This window comes from Rhea pennata, chromosome Z (genome assembly GCF_028389875.1).
Source record: "Rhea pennata isolate bPtePen1 chromosome Z, bPtePen1.pri, whole genome shotgun sequence".
Classification (NCBI taxonomy): domain Eukaryota; kingdom Metazoa; phylum Chordata; class Aves; order Rheiformes; family Rheidae; genus Rhea; species Rhea pennata.
Genome location: NC_084702.1, coordinates 44,161,500 through 44,172,659, shown reverse-complemented (window position 1 = coordinate 44,172,659; position 11,160 = coordinate 44,161,500). Strand labels below are relative to the sequence as shown.

The 11,160-nt window shown below is 36.5% G+C and overlaps 1 long non-coding RNA gene across 1 annotated transcript; it reads right to left on the bottom strand.

Annotated features, from left to right (window-relative positions):
* Positions 1-664: 664 nt before the first annotated feature.
* LOC134153784 (uncharacterized) lies at positions 665-10,898 on the bottom strand. Its single transcript, XR_009961230.1, has 3 exons — positions 10,784-10,898; positions 1,933-2,069; positions 665-1,158 (listed from the first exon to the last, which is right to left on the bottom strand). It is a non-coding gene; the product is annotated as an uncharacterized LOC134153784 (long non-coding RNA).
* Between the last annotated feature and the right edge of the window lie 262 nt (positions 10,899-11,160).

Genomic DNA, 11,160 nt, shown 5'->3' with positions numbered 1-11,160 from the left:
GCTACTATTTAGTCTTGCCTGAACTTTGTATGTGGCCATGATAATGACAGGTTAAAAATACTGGCACCTGATACAGTATAAATCATCCTTTAAAAGAAATAGTGCCTTCTGCATTTTGTCACTGTTTGCATTTTATGCTGCTTGGGATAGTGATACCTTTACGAAGGCAACATGAAGTGGATATAGATTCCTCAATCCTTTTTGTTAGAGCTATTTGATTATGATAGTTTCTCTGCTTATGCCTCTCTATCATTACAGGAGCTCACATGACAGTTTTGGTTGCACAGTCTATCAATATGATTTGTAGCAGTTTTATCACACCTAGCTTACACACAGTAGACACAGACTGCAGCCCTGTCAGTGGCCTTCAAGTACAGTCTTATTGTAAACATATTTGCATTCACATCCTCCAAGTGTCAATTTATATAATGAAATGGCATGTTTTAAGGTGAAAGAGATACACTTCAGGGGCTGTTGCAAATTTGGAAACCCATCCTAAATGTCTTAAACTGCTGAACAGCCTTGAAGCTATAATAAATGTAATAAGTATTGGATTTTATTTTCATACCTGGATTTGTTTTTCAAAAATTCTTTTTCTCTCTTTTTTTTCTTTTCTTTTTTTCTTTTTCTTTTTTTTTTCTTTTTTTTTTTGCAGAAAGGGACTTGAAAGAGCTTATTAACTCCTTAATATTTAGAAAGACACAGCAGATATTGTCTGCAGATTTTAGAGTCTGATTGATATATATCTGCTAGAGTCAGGAGCTGAACTTTGAAATTTCTTTTGTATGTTCAGGAAATCCATCTCCTATAGAAAAGTAGAGGAGTGGTCCTGTTATATTAAGGCAGGGTGTCATTTTTGGAGCCTTCCACACCTACTTGCTGTGATTGTATTTTTTTGCTTTCCCAGAATAACAAGCTCATTCATGTCCCAGCCTGCAGCAGTCATTGCTGGAACAGGAGATCTCTAGAGCTGTGTCCTCCTTCAGGCATCTCTAGCATCGTTTTTGCAGAGGAGACTGCACAGTGCTGCTTCGTATAGATGTACAGCTTGCTCCTTTTGCCTCTTGTTGGTTATCCTTCTCATGAAGACCTCCAGGCCAAAGGACCTTTTGTGCCGTCCATACCAAAACTCTGCTCCCTACTAATGCGGCAAATCCTCTGACCAAAAAAGAAAAAGACTCATAGTTTTTTTTTTTTTTTTTTTTTTTTTTTTTTGACATGATTAGCGACTGGAAATGCCTGGGATGTGACCACACAGATTATAGAACCATAGACTCATTGAATTGATAAGGTTGGGAGGGACCTCTGGAGATCATCTAGTCCAACCCACAAACAAGTAGCCCGTACAGGGATTGAACCCTCAACCTTGGCATTGTTAGCACCATGCTCAAACCAACAGAGCTAAGCAGTAGTTCCTTCATAAAAGTATTGTCACAGATTAAATCTGATAATCCGTTACTGGATTAAGTCAGACTCTTCCCTTTAGATAAGAGAAAATGTATCAGGAAATATATGGGAACATTTAGGAAGTCAAAGGACTTTTGTTATGATGCATTTTTAAGTAGTCTTTATTTTTTCTCGACAAAACAACTAGTCACAAAACACTTGTTTCAGAAAGTAGATGTGGGTTATCAATTTAAAAATTTCAGAACTTCTACAAACATCCTACCTTCACACTCAGGCAAAAAGAAAAGTAGGGTAAAAGCAAAAAAATAAAATAAAATAAAACAGTAGTGACTCTAATTTTGGGAGCCAGGAAAAACTAAGAAATCCAATGCCGGAAGTTCTTGGCCAAAATCAGCACATTTATATGACATAATCAGCAGATATCAGTAATGGAAAAGTACTAATAACTTTCTTTGTGATTGAAAAATTTATGCTTGTGAAATTCATGCTTCACTTCGTCCAAGACCAAAAAGATTTTGTCCCTACCTGGGTGCCTTCCCATGAGATAGCAATGTATTTTTTTCCAGACTGATACTTCAATTGCAACACTCTCTTCTTTTTCCTTCAGAGATCCGTCTCCTCTGTGCATTTATGACAGGGTTTTATATCTATTTTTACAAAAACTGTAAGAAATAAGACATATAAGATATATAGACATTACAAGAGAATGTATCAGAAACAGATCAAATTGTGTTCTGTTGCTGAGCAACTGCTCCCAGCTATTCAGAGGAGTATGCTATGCCTTGTTCACCACGTTCTCTTTGTTCAGACACCTTTCTTCTGCATTTTCCATTCTTTTGGAAGTAGCAACAGATTTTTGCAGATCAAGAAGTAAATTGCTGCATGAATGTCTTTATCTCTTAATCAGCTTCTTTAAAGAGTTCATATCATGGACTTGCTTACAAATTCGCGGCACCATCATTACCAAGGGACAGTAAGAAAATACACTGCACCTTGTACACAATAAAGATTACTTTCATAATTCACTCCTAAATCCCATATCTCCCTTCTATATATTTCTCTTGCAGTACACATTGTCATTAAAATAACAAATCAACACTTTGCTATCAGCAAGTAGGCAGCACACTGAAGATTTAAGCAATGCCTGGGAAAGTTTCTGGGTCAGAAAATATGAAGAGTTCTGAACCCATTAAAACTCACTTTTGGTTTTTAAATATAACTGTAGTGTTGTAATATAATAAAGTGAAATATCTAGGAGACAGAGATTGTGAAAGTATTCTGAATTTTATTGACTTCTGTTTCTATTCTGTACTTTGAATATCTCTGTAAACTACAGATCCATTGCACTGAACGGCATTACTCCCAAAAAAAGACTTCTTCTGAGAAAGACAAATAAATATGTAGTGGTGATAGACGATATAAGCTCTTGCAGATTTAGGGAAAAAACCTACTATCCAGGTATTTCTGTAGAGATTAACAATTTAAAATTCAAGATAAATACAGACAACATCAGACAATAACATTGGCATACTTGTATTTCATCTTAGTAAATATGCCTTACCGTAGAATGCCTGTTGTATATATGATGAGATGCTATTCAGGCTTTCTGAAGACATTGAAAAATTGTATTTTAGAATATAACATGAATTATATGCATTACAGCAATACACTTCTAACTTCTCACGGAACCACTTTGTGTATGAAGTGTAAAGCACAACTTAAAGATACTGTAATCATAGCGCATTCACTCAGAAATCCAACATCCCCCATGCAAGCAGCTAAAGAGATGGGCCCTGCCAGCATGGCTGGGGAACACGAAGCAGCCAATAAACACTGTCAGGCTAGCGAGAGCTGTGGGAGTCTGGAGAGACTGGAGGTGTCTGACAAAACGTCTAAAGGGTTGGAAGTTCAAGAAGGGGGATGTAAAGCAGGAAGTTAATCAAGGCCACTGGAGGAGTGGGGAATACATATGCGCGAACGTGCGTGTAAGATGGAGTGTTAATAAAACGGAAAAAGAACACTTGGGGGAAAATTCAGCCTAGGAATGAGCGAGGAGCTGGCAATCGAAGGAACAACTTCTGAAAGTGGGAGCAGCATGCCCTTGGAAGGGAGCAGCGAGCGTCCCAGCAGAGAGCTCCAGAGCTGACCCAGGGAGAGCCCTTCAGAACCAAGAGAACTGAGATGTCTGAGCTCAGTATTACAGCATTTTTCTCCCTTTTGTTCACAAAATCCCATTCATAAATATTATCCAATGAGCTGGAGCATATTTCTTTTTCAATACAGTTTTCAACTTCAGTTTTTTAGAAAATTGCTGTGATACCAGGATGTATCAGAAAACATTCTGATATCAAACTTTGCAAAGTTCGTACTATTTCAAGTGGAAATTAGTTTCTGAAAACCCAGGAGGTGTTTTTTCCTTACACTCCCTAACAGTTTAAGGGGAGTTGAAGCAGAAATTTGGAACTTTCTTCACCGCAGAAGGGTTCCAGCTGGTAGTTCATAGAAATAGGTTCTCAGCCAAAATAGGAAGACTAGTTAGAAGCCAAAGCTAGGAGGAATGTATATTAGTACAGCATGTATTACCCATGTGCTTGCATGTGTATCTATATGCACACAAAGGTCCATCCACACACGTGCACTCACTCTATATTGACTTAAGCTAGGTGAACAAAGGTGAAATTTTGTAATAAAAATAGAACGAATGCTGTGTGATAGGTTAACCAGCACTGAGTATAACCACCCTCACCGTTTATTCTCCATTTCAAAAAAAGTTCAGTATACAGAAAAACAGAATGGGTGGCAATTCAGAACATTTCCATTGCACTCCTACTGCACACTACGATGAGTTGCTGGAGCAAGAACAAATCTCGAACAAAACTTTCCTCTGTAAGACAGCTGCATTTTTTGGATAGTGTGATCCCAATATGACTGGCAATGCTATGCATCGATAGATACTGATTAATTACTCTGCAAAGAACACAGATGACATTTGGTGCATTACCTTCAAAACTGTTACAAAGCAAACTTTTTTTCTTATTTCTCACATAAATAACCAATATGCTGTTTACAAACTAAACAAAACCTTGTGTAATACCTGGCAGCTGTGCTTTCTGCAAGTAAAAGCTTTCCTTTCGTGCAAGAACTGAAACAGAAAGTATTTAGAAAGAAGATTGATAACATTTTATAGCTGTTTCATTCACTCTATATTTTTGGGGGAGTTTTTTTAAACCAGCAGTGACTTTTAGAACAATTTGGGGGCCTTCATTAATGTACTGGTCCATGATTAATACTCCTTTAAGATGTAATACTATTGACAAAAAAAAAATCATACAGATATTATTCCAGAGGGTACTGGCAATCCTACTTCTGCAACATAAGGTAGGAATGTGTGCTTCGGAAAAAAATGTAGGCAGAGTGGAGTCACACACACAGAATTGACTAACCATATAGAGTTCTCAATTGATTTTATAAGTGCTTCTTTATCATTTTGGTCAGTTGCTATGGTAATTCAGAATTCTGTTTTTGTTAATATAATAAAAATTCACTTCACCAACATGATAGAAAGTCACTAATACTATATGACTTTTATCACATTACTACCTTTCTCATGGCATTAGAAACTCAATAGAGGACAGAAAAGTCACTGATCCTACAGCAAAGTCACTAATAGAAAGTAGCAGTTACCAGTGTGATATGAAATATGTATTATATTGCAAGACTTCAAGCTTTTATTTGTTGCATCACCTGTTTCTGGAAGATTGTTCCTGGTGTAAATATAAACAGCTGAATTTTTGCTGAAGAATTCCAGCTTTGGGATTTTCATTCAACTAAATATCAACTAAAAAGAAAAAAATACAAAATCCATACAATTATATAATATGCTTCTTTTTATAGAATTTGTAAATTTTATCGTACGGAGATAGGGTCTGATCTAAAGCCTCTTACAGAAAATTAAAATGTTTCACTCAAATTCAGTGGGTTCAATCGTTTCATAAATAGACAGCTCAAAGACAGCTAAATGCTTAAGAAAATCCTCTGTCTATACGTCAGAATGAGAGGTGCTCAAGCAATTTGAGCTTTCATATTCACATTCATTTCAATATAACTTTCACAAGAAATATCATTTGACATCAGTTCCTAAGTGTTTTCAAGACACTTTCCTAAAACCCTGACTGTAAAGTAGAAGTATTGCATTTAAAACATTATTTTGCCTATCCTAATGAAAAGTGATTACTATGTGACTTCATTTTTTTACTTGGGTAGAGCCTTTCTTTTGATTCAATCTGGATTAAATATCATTATTCAAAGTAATCTAATCACAAAAAATACCTACATCAGTTTAAAAGTTTTAAAATATACTAATTCAGTTTGTTTTAAAGTAGCTAGCTACTAGTGCAAATAACAATTAGGGGTTGGCGTGAAACAATGCAGTTACAATTGTCTTAATCCTAGAACCAGATCCAGAGCCTCAGTAGCCTTAATTGCAACACTAAAGAGTAAGAATAAGCCAGAATTAAGGAGGAGATATAAACACTTATCTTGAGGCATAAGCTGTTTTCTAATAAGTGGAAAGATTCTCCTATGGTGTGAATAAATTCATAATCACCTACTAATGACTCTCCCTTACAGATTGGATACTCGACCTCTTGCAGAATTATGCAGTCTCTTACAGAGATTACTGACCTTGGCAGACCACTAATCTGATCCAGGATAACAATTCCCCTGACATTTTCAGAAGAAAATGCTCTTCATAGCTGTGCTTCTGCAGCAGTACTCCTGGACCTCACTGGTTTGTTGACAGTGTGCTTTCTGTCTCAGAGCACATAGTCAATATTCAACTTATTACCCCCCAAGGGAACAGATAGTTTGAAGTCTTGAAAGTCTCAAGCTTCAGGAAGTTTTGCGTTGTGTGTTAATTAGCTCGTATTTACGCAGCTGTGTGAATCAAGCTGGCTTCTGGTCACAATTATCAGCTTTTTTATCTTGAAGTCATTGGCATGAATCATACTGGAATGTTTCCTGCGAAGTTCTGCAGAGGGAGAAAATGTTGTGAGCCCTTGCCACCAATCATTCAGAAAGACAGCCTTCATTAGCATTGCAGATGTAGTCTCAACATTAGCTTCAGACTGGGAACGACTTGATACTCTTGCATTAGCCATTCAACTGGAATTTTAATGTATCAGTTTGTTTTGAGATTAATAATATCCTGTTACTTTGGGACCACAAAGCTAACCAAACATTTCCTTTCAAAACCATTAGGTGGCAAAGCTTTTAAGGAATTGTTCGTACAGTTCAGTCAAGCTGGTAATTAATTACTTGCTATTAATAGATTTGATTTGAATTCCATATTTTACTTATTTAGCTTGGCTGGGCAATTACATAAAACTGGAAACATGTGTTTCCCTGGCAGTGGGGTTCCAGGCTCCAGGAGTCCCACAGTACATCATGAAACGCATTCACCACGCGGTCAGTGGGCTAACAGCGACTTACTGATGATCCTTGATCTTCCCAATCTCCTAACCTCGCTAGAGACACTGACAGAGTTACAGGTTGGGGTTTTTTTGCAGAACATACGAAGAGTAAAGAAAGGCACCAACCAATAAAGGCAGCCAAGGCCCAAGCGTATGTCCGTGCTCTTCAGAAGGTGCGTGGTACTTTGATCATGAACTCTTCTGCAGCTGAAATATTACAAATTCTGAAAGGACGTAGTACACTACTGTGTAAACAAAGACATTGAGATTGCATGAAGACAAAAAAAGGCTGAAATATCAATCCCATCTCTACTGTCATCTGTACAGCATCTCTGCAGCCTGTTTTTCAAAACTGACAAAACTGACTACTTCTTGGCAGAGATCAAAATGTGACCTGTTTTATTGAGCTAAGCGAGTATGAGAACAACACGTAGAAGAAAACACGAACATTTTCCAAACTAAATTATATACATATGGCTGTGTGAGTGTAAATACGTGAGACAAAAATTTACAAAAATAATAGTAAATACGCTGGAAAATACAAACTCCCATTCACAAAATTTCAGCCTTAGGAGTGCATAGGATTGGAGGAATTCAAAGAAAAACCTGTTGTACAATCAACAATAAATGTACAACAAACATTTAGTCAATAACACATGTTGCATGGAACCAGCTGTAAATTGTCTTCTGAACTGCATATCTGACAAGTTTCTAAGTACTCCAGCTAATCTTCTGGCATATTAAAATATAAATTGTTTTTGTGTATATTTCCTCCAGGCCTCTCTTCTAGAAGCTCAGTTTTTCTCTCTGATTTCACTGCACCCAAAGTTCTCCCAGCAAATATTACTAGTTATAAGATTATTCTCTTCTAATTTTTAACCTACATGTAAAAAAAAAAAAAAAAAAAAAAAAAAAGATTTTAGTTTCAACATATATAATATATAAATACTGCCACTTATTTATATTTTTCTCGTGACATTAGGAAAAGTGTGCTTTATGGTGGGCAGATCACTGACCTGAACCTGAAAAAAATGATGATCCTGCTTTTCCCCTGTTCAGAAAATCAGCACTTCCTTTTGTCAACACTTGCTCTCTTTACCATAGATATTCATAGAGATCCTCACGTTGTTTGAAGCCAACACAGACAAAAATGCTAGACCTTCTCCATCACTAATCAGGCAAATGTCATCTCTGGAAACTACGTAACAGTTATTCAGAAATAACAGGTCAGGTGTATAGGGAGAATAAAGTGACACTATTTATCATAGTCTGCATGAAAGCACAAAAATTTTCTAAGGCTTAGCAAATCCCAAAGACTGTTGCTGCTACTGTACTCTTTGCTGCTGCTGCAGTCATTGGATGTACCTCCAGTCTCCGTTGTTGATTTTTAAATAGATGTTTGAAAACATGCTTGTATTGATGTAAATAATTTTCAATGGCTTAACTAAAATATTCCGGAGAAACCAAATAGCCTTCCCAGCAGAAAAAAACTTTGTATGCATTCATCCAATAGGAGGCTCCAGTAATTCTCACAGACATGTTTTCTGAAGCATTTTGGGCAGATGAGCCTCCAGAAAAAGGAACAGAAAAAGAAATTCCAAAATAGAAAATTTTCTTACTACTGCTGAAACCATAAGAAATAAAAAAAAAAAAAAAAAAAAAAAGAAGAAGAAGAAGAAGAAGAAGAAGAAGAAGAATGAAATGGTTAATCCTGCCTGTTTGTTTGAATAGAAGACGGCACTAAAATGACCAAAACAGTAAAACCTGGAACTGTTAAATTATTTCTCATTTTCATGAGGTCAGGGTGAAGTAAAAAGGGAAAGAAGCTCTGGTGAAAATGCCTTTTGGTGAAGCACAAGCTACAGGGAAAATATACATGTAGAAAGTAGCTAAAAAGCAAGCCAGCTCTGTCAGATGGACTATAAAAATTACTAGTCGTACTCAATTCCCAGATATATGGTTTATTTCATAAAACAATCTAGATTAGATAAATAACATATTCCAAAAAAGATTGGAATATTTCAAATGTTGTTTCAATATCTAAAAGCTCTCTCCTTAGGGAACTGTAAACCCTTCAGCCTCCTAGTGATCCTATGCAAAATAATGGAAAAGTGACTTTATGACTGAAGAATAAAAGACAAAAGGTAAAATAACGACAGCCAGCATAGTTTCCAGGAACACAGGTCTTGTCAAACAAATTGGTTGTCTTCTCTGGACAGGGCTATAAATCATGCCAATATAAGCAATTAGATTGCTGTAATATATTTGCACTTCTCCATGGCATTTGACAGGGTAACACATGAAAGTATGGTTTTAAAAGCTTGTATTATGAGAAAGCAGTGGAGAACATACGAGATGGATTCACAGCCAACTCACCACATTTGGAGATCTGCCAAGGATTAGATATCAGTGAGCCAGGCATTTTCTTGCAGTGCTTTCCAGAGATTAATTTTTGGTCTAAATCTGTGTAATATTTTTATAAATTGAGTAACAATGAGGAATCTTGGCAACTTACATTTGTAGGATTGTGAAGAATGAGGGTGGGTGATGCAACAGAGTAATCTAGTCTGTTCATTCAAGTGGACTCAATCCTGTACAGGTAAACCCTGTATAATGCTCTATTTGATTTTCTGGTAAAAGAGTAATGCAATTTTTGTATATATAAGGAAAATAATATGGAATAAAAGCATATGAATACAGGAGACACTATCTTCCCTCTTAACATTAAAACATGAGAGTGCAATTTGCATATTTTGTCCTGTCCAGTGTCCTCTCATCAGGCTTATGGTAATCTCGAAGAGCGTATAGAAAATATCACAGAACAGATACATGTGATAGGAAAATAATGTATATAAAAAAAAAGACATTTAGTACCCTGATACTTTTCAAGACCTTACTGACAACAGCACAAAATTACATGATTATACCGCCGGAAAAGAAGTTAGAAAAATCTTCTCTAAAGACGTTTCAAAATTAAATGTAATACCTAACTAGTAAGGACCATTATATACTCAAAAAACCTTCATAAAACATATAATGAATTCATGTAAAGACAAAACAAAGAAAAACTGGTCACAGGAAGACCAATATTTTTCTGATTTCAGCTGGTCAACAGTGTATTTAAAGAACTAAAAATCTGCAGCAAGGGTACTGAAATAGATTATACTGAAGTATTCTCCAGTGCCTCACTTAGATACCTTGTTTCTGAAGTTTGGAGTATACTGGTAGTGAGATTTGGGTTGGGAAGGATTCTGTACCCTTTACCAAATTTCCAAGGACTTTTCCATGGAGGACTGTCAGGAGTAGGAAAGAAGTCAGTATGCACAGGGCTTGGCTCAGCTGCTGTGACCGTATCCTCACAGAACATATTCTTTGCCTTTTCTCTCTTGGTCTTAGTCTTTATCCCCCCAAATTATTTCCGACGGCACAAATGTTTTGTGTAACCAAATCTTTTGAGAGATAAATGAGAATTTGGGTGGTAACAATGGCAGGTATACATAGCAGGTGAAACTGGACAATCTGGTGAAATCTACTTCCTTAATTTCTTAAACATATGAAATGTTTAGACATGATAAATTCTCATTTAAAAAACAGAAGTCAGATGTTGGGATTAATTGCTATGGAAATAAGAAGAGGAGAAAAGATAAAAAAAAACAGTGCATTGCAAGAAGTATTCAACAGTTTGCCACTTAATTTCTAGACAAATCTGCAGTCAATTAACATTTTTTAAATGTGGTCATTTGTGGCCCTAACCTTAATGTGATCAGGAAGCAGCAGTTGCAACCACAAAAGGAACAGCAGAGAGGTTTAACATCTGGGAAGGAGTTCAGCAGGGCTGCGTTCTGCCCCCGCATCTGTTCACGATTTATACTGGAATGGTAATGCATGTTTATCTTGATACTTACAATGGAGGAATTCAAATTAGGGGGAGCAGATGCTGTAATCTCAGGTATGCTGATGATGATGTCCTTATCACTGAGTCTGAGGAATCACTTTGCAAGCCAGTAACGAAGGTGGCTGAAGCTGCTTTGGACCGAGACTACCTGGGAATGTAAAAAGGGCATAGGAGCAATGGAGGGGACTGGAAAGCAAAACAGTTCAACAATAACACGAAAAGATCAAGGAGTCAAACAAGTGCAGAGCCTTCATTAGGTTCTTCTTGTAGGCATGTAAAACTGAACTGCATCTAGCAGACCTTAGCATTAGCTATGAAATAAATAAACAAAGAGAATCTGTGAGAAAAATTGAACCATTCTTTATATCTGATGATGTGCCTAATCTG